This window comes from Bremia lactucae, linkage group LG16 (genome assembly GCF_004359215.1).
Source record: "Bremia lactucae strain SF5 linkage group LG16, whole genome shotgun sequence".
Taxonomy (NCBI): domain Eukaryota; phylum Oomycota; class Peronosporomycetes; order Peronosporales; family Peronosporaceae; genus Bremia; species Bremia lactucae.
The window spans coordinates 2,152,627-2,160,518 of NC_090625.1; positions in this window are offsets into that span (position 1 = coordinate 2,152,627).

Below are 7,892 nucleotides of genomic sequence, written 5' to 3' on the forward strand. Positions count from 1 at the left end.
AAATCCATGATTGGCTTGCTCACACGCCCCTGAAGTAGCTTGTTTAACACTTCACATCATTATCAAATTCAAATTCAATTGCATATTTCTTTCACCATGCCACTTGCTCCTCCAGCTGAAGAAACATACCGATCAATTGCGACAGCAAAAGAAGCTCTCCAAGCTCACTCTGAAGCTGAACAATACGGTATTTGTAGCGGAGCTACCTCACTTAAGTCAGAGAAAGACTTTCAAACTCAAAGAGTCACTTAGTTCTATTGAACTAATTGGTTTTAACAACTCAGGGAGTCGTACAAGCTACTAAGCTTAAGGAATCCTAGTTCAAAGGACTCAGGGGTTCGTAGAACCAAGCGGCAACTAGTCATCGAGAGTATGTACCTTAGAAAGGCTTCTAGTTCTTACAGATCAATGCGCAAGCCTTAGAAAGGCACTTAGCGCTTTAAGATCAAAAGGGAATTGCACTTCATTTAATTATTTAATTTATAACCTTACCCTAGCTAATTTAAAATGCTTTTCGGCCGCCAGATTTATATCTGGCGGCGATTACATTTGTTACCCATAATAAATGGGATTAAGTAGCTAACTATTCTAAAATTGGATACAAGGGGATTTTGCCCATAAGGTAAATGCACCACAACAACCGTTTTTCAACCGATGTGTGCCCCATTACACCCTCCCCATCAGACTGTTGATAACGGGTGACAACATTCGCTTCATTTCGTCTTTGAGGTTGGAACCTAAACAGCTAACCGTTCGGTTGTGTTTTTCTTTCCTTTGTCTCATGACAATCAAGCGTGAGTCACAGACGCTTAGCACCTCCCTCGACGATGAGGGCATGGTGGACTCTGAAAGTCACTCTTCATCAGAGTAGGAGGAGAAAGAGCGTCGTTCTTACACGCCTTCTCCTCTGGATGAACGTCGGCGGGCCCAATCCGTTCCCAGAACGTAGTATTGCTGATGTCTCAACTGCGTAAAGCAGGACACGGGGCCCTGAGTCCAACATTATATTACGAATTCGCTTCATGAAGAGCAAGAGCAGATAATCCTCATAGAGGAAACAGCTTGTCGTCGAGCTGCCGAGATAGCGAATACCAAAGCTCGGGCTTGATCACGTAAACGCGTCAGATACTGGCTTCGCGTCATTATCTTTGGCGTAAGGTATTGCTCATGAAGACATCGCGAGCAGCGATCTCCTCCGGCGTCCTCGCAGGATCACCGGAGATCCAGATGCCCAAGCTGTGACCCGCTATCTCTTTGAGACGCTCGTCCGCACTAAGCGGAGTGAATCTATATTCACTATGTGGGGCTTCGGTGACCTCCATGAGGACAATTCCGATCGTTTTGTATCTAAACGAAACAAGGAGTGAAAACGAAGTCTCATTTGAGAACTGGGTCCACATGAGTGCTCTACCCCAAAAAAAAGATTTTAAATGCCCGCCGCCTCCGTAATATTTGAAATATCAAAGAGTCTGCTGATAGGGCCGATGTTCGTTTGAAACGGAAGCTTCGCTTCGATTTCACTAAGCTTAAGGCCAAAGGGACGTTACGTTCATCACTTATGCCACAAAACGAAGAAAGGTCTTGCCGAACTAAGATTACGTGGATCCATAGCCTCAGTGCTTCGGTTGACCGTGCAATGGATCGAAGCCGCACTTAGGCCATGGATCCACCTAATCTTAGTTCTAGTGGTAGGAAGCGTCGTTTGACGCGAGTCGACCCTGAGCTTGGCGCTCAAAACGTCAACGGCGTACGGGCAATCTTGCCGAAAAGGTACCTCAAACTCCCAAGAGTTTTCAGAAGAGGGGTACCTTGGCACTTTACCAGATACTGATATTGACCCTCACGACGACGTTGCTTTAAAAGTTTCTCCACATAAAACTGCAGGTACCCCCGCGCATCAAGCAGCGCGGGACGGGGCCGAAATCTTAATGGAAGCATTTAGATGCTCTACGGCACGAGGTGCAACTTCTTCGTGAGGTCCTTGCTCGGGTTGTGGGCTCTTTTGAGGCGGTTCGGGACCGTTTCGACGCTGGAGCGTCAGCATCCTCGTTTTCGAGAGCCAGCTAGATATTCTGGTGAGAATGCAACAATCTGCGGCACGACCGCCTGTCTCGGCGCAAGCGCCTCAAGTCCACGTGGGAAGGGTCCCGATATGGCTTAAGCAAGCCAACGTAGAAAATTGGGTGTGTACGCAGCTTGCTAGGAAGGTTAAGCGTATAAGCTAGGCCCTTCTTGGCCACGACCGTAAATGGTCCAATAAAGTGCAGGCGCAGTTTGTTCTTGATGATCGCGGAAACCAAGTTGGTAGGTAGTTATTTAGGGCTTAGTAAAACTCGGTCTCCGACCATATAATAATTAATACAGCTTCTGCCTTTACCATCTGCTTGTTTTTCTTGTTTGTCTTAACTATCAGCCATCGTACTCCTTACATGTCTTAAGACACTAAATCGCGTCGCGAGATACTCACTTACTTGTTTCCGAACGATAACAAGGCTTATATCAGCAAGCCTATCGGCTAATTCCCCCCCAATAGCCCTGAACCACGCAGTGTTATCGTTAATGGAACGCGTGGGCGGGTGAGATTGTTGACATAGAACGGAGTATAGCCTGTAGAGGCATATACAGCGTTATTTAACGCAAACTCCACCACTTCGAGCATTGAGCTCCAGCGCTTTACTGCCTGAGACACACACTGCGTAAAACGTCTTCAAAGACGCGATTGACACGTTCAGTTTGACCATCGGTCTGCGGATAGTCCGCAGTGGACATATCCAATCTGGTACCAAGCACTCGGAAAATTGATTTTCAGAATTTACCCGTGAAACGGGGATCCCGATCAGAGACAATTGTCACTGGCAAACCATGTTGTCGAAACACGCGATCGATAAAAGCTTAGCTGTACCCTTTCCATCAATGGAATCCGGCACGGCCGCTAAGTGAGCCATTTTGCTCAATCGGTCAACAAAGACCACTATGCCGGAGTTACCGGCTGAATCTTTTGGTAGACCGAAAACAAAATCAATACTAATGGACTTCCAACGAACTATGGGGACGGGAAGGCTCGCCAGTGGCGCAGCAGCATGTGCCGAGGGTTTAACCCGTTGGCATGTGCGAACATATGCGCTGACCCATTTGTAAAGTTTGGGCCACCAATAAATCTGGTTACAGAGCCGTAGGTCTTTTCTATACCGAGATGACCACCGAGGCCATTATCGTGTGCCTCATAGAGGATTCGATTCTTCACATCCTCATCATGAGTTACAACGAGACACGGAGGGTCCGCGGTGTCTGTGCAATAAAGCAACAGGTCGTTGTCGATAGAAAATCGATGTAGCTTTACACGCAAACGTGCCGAAAATTTAATACCTGAAATAGAGTTCTTTAGAGCTCGTAGCAGAGCTACGCACTGTCCATCCTTGGCGTAAGCCGAACGGATTAATTTAGGAATAGGCGAAATGATAGTCGTTAACTGAGAGAGCTCATAATCCGGCCTGCGTGATAACGCATCGATCAAAGCATTCTGCTTGCCGGGCTTATATTTCACCTCGAAATCGTATTTAGCAAAAAGGGTAGCCATCGGGCCATTCTATGTAAGAGATGGGGCGACTTTGTCGCCGTGCGTAGTGATGTGTGATCTGTATATATCACAAACGGCTTAGAGCAAAGCAGATGAACTGTGAATTTGACGAGATCATACTCCATAGCAAAGATCTTTTTGTCATGAATTGAGTAGTTCTTTTCCGCAGTTTTAAGCTGTCTAGACTCGAACGCAATAGTACGTTGACGCCCATCACATCTGCTTGTAACAGAGCACTGCCAATGGAAAAATCTGATTCGTCACAGACGACACTGAAAGGCCAATTTGGATTTGGCAGTGCCAGGATCATAACATGGATAAGACTATTCTTAACTGCTCAAAAGGCATTATGCTCGGTGCTAGTTCAGCACCCTTCTGTATCCTTTTAAGAAGATTAAATAATGGCCTAGCCGCATCAGTGTAATTTTCGCTATATCTGGGTAAATAATTGGTGAAACCAACCACTTACGCAAATCCTTTTAGTTTTTTGGAACCGGCCAATCTACTATGGCTTTTACCTTAGCGGGATCCGCTCTAAGGCCTCGCTTTCCGATGAAGCATCCTCAAAAGGAATTTCGTCTGCGCTAAAAATGCATTATGAGGCATAGGCATAAAAATTATTTGTGCGCATACACTCGAGCATTGCTCGCAAATGGTATAAATGGATTTCCATATCCGACCGACCCTGCTCCGCACGACTATGGACAAAAATGCCATCGAAATAAGTCTGTGCATAACTTCGATGAGAGCGGAAAGTTGCATCACTAGACGATTAAAAGTTGCCGGGGTGTTGGAAAGCCCTTGTGGCATAACCAACCAATCCCATTACATACCGCTTGGGATGCTTACTGCTAAAAACGGGATATCGCTAGCTAGACGCTGCTGAGTCAATTAAAATTGACCACGGCTTATCAAAGCCCTTTACAGTTGCTTGAGCGACTAGCAAGCCAGGCTTGTACACTTGCCCCGTGCCATTAAGAATCGAGCTAATTGGGGCTACGTTCTGTTTATTCTCGCCTTCTAGAGGATCAACAGAGCCTAAGTCTTACCGAGTAGGTGCGGGGCGCCCTTCTGGGGAAGACTTAGGCTCTGTTGACGTTTCCCCCCACCGTACCAGATCTCTGGTATAGGTCGGAGTTGGAGCTTTTTCGAGCTTTACGCGAATTTCGTAGGGGGCAGGCCGGACGTAAATGTTTCGTGCTTCCGCACATATAACATCTACGGATGGTCTTATGCAATTTTTACAGATTGAAGAGCCTCTTCTCCTTCCTCAACGAGGCTTAAATCCATGGGTTTCGCTCTAACAGATGGAACCCATGTGCTCGAAGTGCTGTTTCCGTATACAGGTGTGCTAACGCGAGCAGACTCAAAGTCGAACTCGGTGCGTAGCGCTATGGCAACTGCCTCTTCGAAGTAGCAGGATGAGATCGGAATAATTTCGTCCGGGCAACGCCCTCAAGTGAACCCCCCATAAAGATGGTCACTACAATTGCTTTTTGCACCGGGTCTTGATGCATAGATGCAATGAGAGTTTTCAACTCTGGACAATGTCCCCCAGGGTTCTTTCACCCTGTCGAGTCGCTAGGAGCCGTGCTCGCATGCAAACAGCCTGATCAGGTGGCGCAACATGCTGGTCATTTGCTGTTTCAGCGAATCCCATGAGGGAAAAGCGTCGTTTATGAACGTGCACGAAAGTGCCCACTCCATGGCTCTACCTCAAGTTTGAAAGTGGCCATTTCCATATTCTGCCGTCCTGTTAAGAACGAGGCGGAGTCAATGGACATTTCTATCTGCTTAATCCAAAAAGGGAGATTTTCTCCCTCTATTCCCTCAAATGTCTTCACATTTACAGCTTGAAGGCGAGCGCTCGGCTCTGAGTCAGGTACAGAAATGAACCGGGTTGGCATAGATGCCGCTAAGTAGTCCTGTACCTGACCGATCCCGGAGGCTTCGTACCGCATGAAGACTTCAAGCCTTGCATGCAGGAGCTCTGGTCCATGGGAGATATTAAATTCCACGTGTATAAGCCCAAATAAAGTTTTGAGCTTGTCATAAGCTGCGCGTTGCGCTTCTGACAGTTCTGGAACTTCCTTTATTATCGTAGGGGTTTAACCTTGTAAAGACTCAGTGGTAGATTGACTACGAGTGCTACCAGGTGTAGCGGAGCTACCTCGCTCCTAAAGTCAGAGAAAGACTTTCAGACTCGGCGCTCCTAAAGTCAGAATAAGACTTTCAGACTCAGAGAGTCACTTAGTTCTATTGAACTAATGGGTTAAATAATTCAGGGGGTCGTACATGCTATTAAAGCTTAAAGAATCCTAGTTCAAGGGATCCAGGGGTTCGAACAACCAAGTGGCAACTAGTTTTCAAGAGGATATACCTTAAAAGGCTTCCATCTCTTACAGATCGATGCGCAAGCCTTAGAAAGGCACTCAACGCTTTAAGATCAAAAGGGAACTGCACTTTATTTAATTATTTAAATCTAAAAAACTTACCCTAGCAAATTTAGAATAGATTTCGGCCGCCAGCTTTATATCTGGCGGCGACCACATTTGTTAGCCATAATAAATGGGATCTAATTAACTAACTATTTTAAAATGGATACAAGGGTATTTTGCCCATAAAGTACATGTACCGCAACAACGATTCTTAAAACGATGTGTGCTCCATTACAATATTTGCACTATTCGCTCAGAAAGGTATGGAAAGGGTTTGGAACAGCCAATGAAGAGCATTCTTTTTTGTTGCTAACATCATGGGGTCTACAAGTATGAGGGACATGGTGCAAGGCCTGGAAAGAAATCAAGGAAAACAGGTTGCCCTTTTAGAGTGAAACTAGTACGGGACTGTGCTGGGAATCGTCAAGTCAACGAGTTGGAGAATACTTGGACTGTAAGAGTTGTTGAACCAGGACACAACCATGAACCTGCTGATGTAGCAGCATATCCTCGAGTGAGGAACAAGGCAATCCACCAGAACATGCCGCTCATTATGACACAAATCCTTGCAGGTGTTGCACCTCGCAACATTTTGCGCACTCTGCAACTTGCTGACCAAAGCAGCTGTGCAATTTATACAATGCGAAATAATTGTTGCGGTGACAGGAACTTGGAGGCCGCTCACCACTGGAAACACTGCTTGACCATGTGGCAAACTCCGAGGTCAAATTGGTAATGAAGTGAGACGATACTCAAATTTTAACGCACTTGTACATAGAGCCCACAACCACAACAGTTGCATAGTGGTGTGGAAATCAGGTGTTTGTTATGGATTCAACATTCAAGTCAAACAAGCACAAAATGCCTCTCTTTCACTGCGTCTCCTCAACTCCCACCAACCAAACATACACTGTGTTCTTTCGCTTCCTTCCGGCGAAAACTAGGAGCACTATGAATGGGCCTTGGCACAATTTCAAGAGGTAAGCAGCATTTTCCTGGTTTATTCCTTGTAGTGTTTTATATTCTTTCTTATTGATGCAGTTCCTTAAATATTAGAGTTTGAGTAGTAAAAACATACCTTGCAATAATCTCGTCTTTGTTACGGACCGTGAGCTTGCCCTTAGACTTGCAATCCTGTTCGCCTCTTGCAAAAATATGTAAAACTTTCGCATATCGAAAAAAATATTCTCGGATAGCTCGCAAGCATTTTCCTGCTGGAAGTGAAGGACAGATGGCATTTGATTCATTGATGAAGGAGCATTTGAAGGCTGTTGTCAATGCAGCAACGAAAGAAAAGTAGCAAGAGGCAGTGCAATCCCTCTCGCAGTTTTGCCCTGCAGAGGCCTTCAGTTATATTCAACAGCAATGGTTGCCTTACAAAGAAAAAAATGTCAGGGCACGGTAAAAAAACATTAGACATTTTGGGCACACTTCGATACAACGAGTGGAGAGTGGCTACTACGGTCTTAAGAGATGGATGCAGTCTTCAGCAGGTGACCTACTTGTCATTCATAACATAAACGACTAAGCCTGCCTTTTAAGCTCTATGAGATAAAGAAGCAAATTGCAAATGACAAAACTTCCCGCCTTGCCCCTTTAGGCGACGAAATATTATGGCAGCATGTGATGAAAAAAGTGAGCCAAAAATATTTTGAAAAATATGTATCATTGTATTTCAGATCTCACTATGTACTTTTCCCAACTATGACATCGTTAGATCTCCAGTATCGCATTGAAAGCAGCACACCAGCAGTTATTACGCCATTTTTGAAGGTGAACTTGGTACCTGTGATGGTGATTGCAGTTGGCAACTGATGATATGTAGTATGGGATGGCCCTGTGTGCATCAATTCCTCCTTCCTGCCCCGCTCTATGTG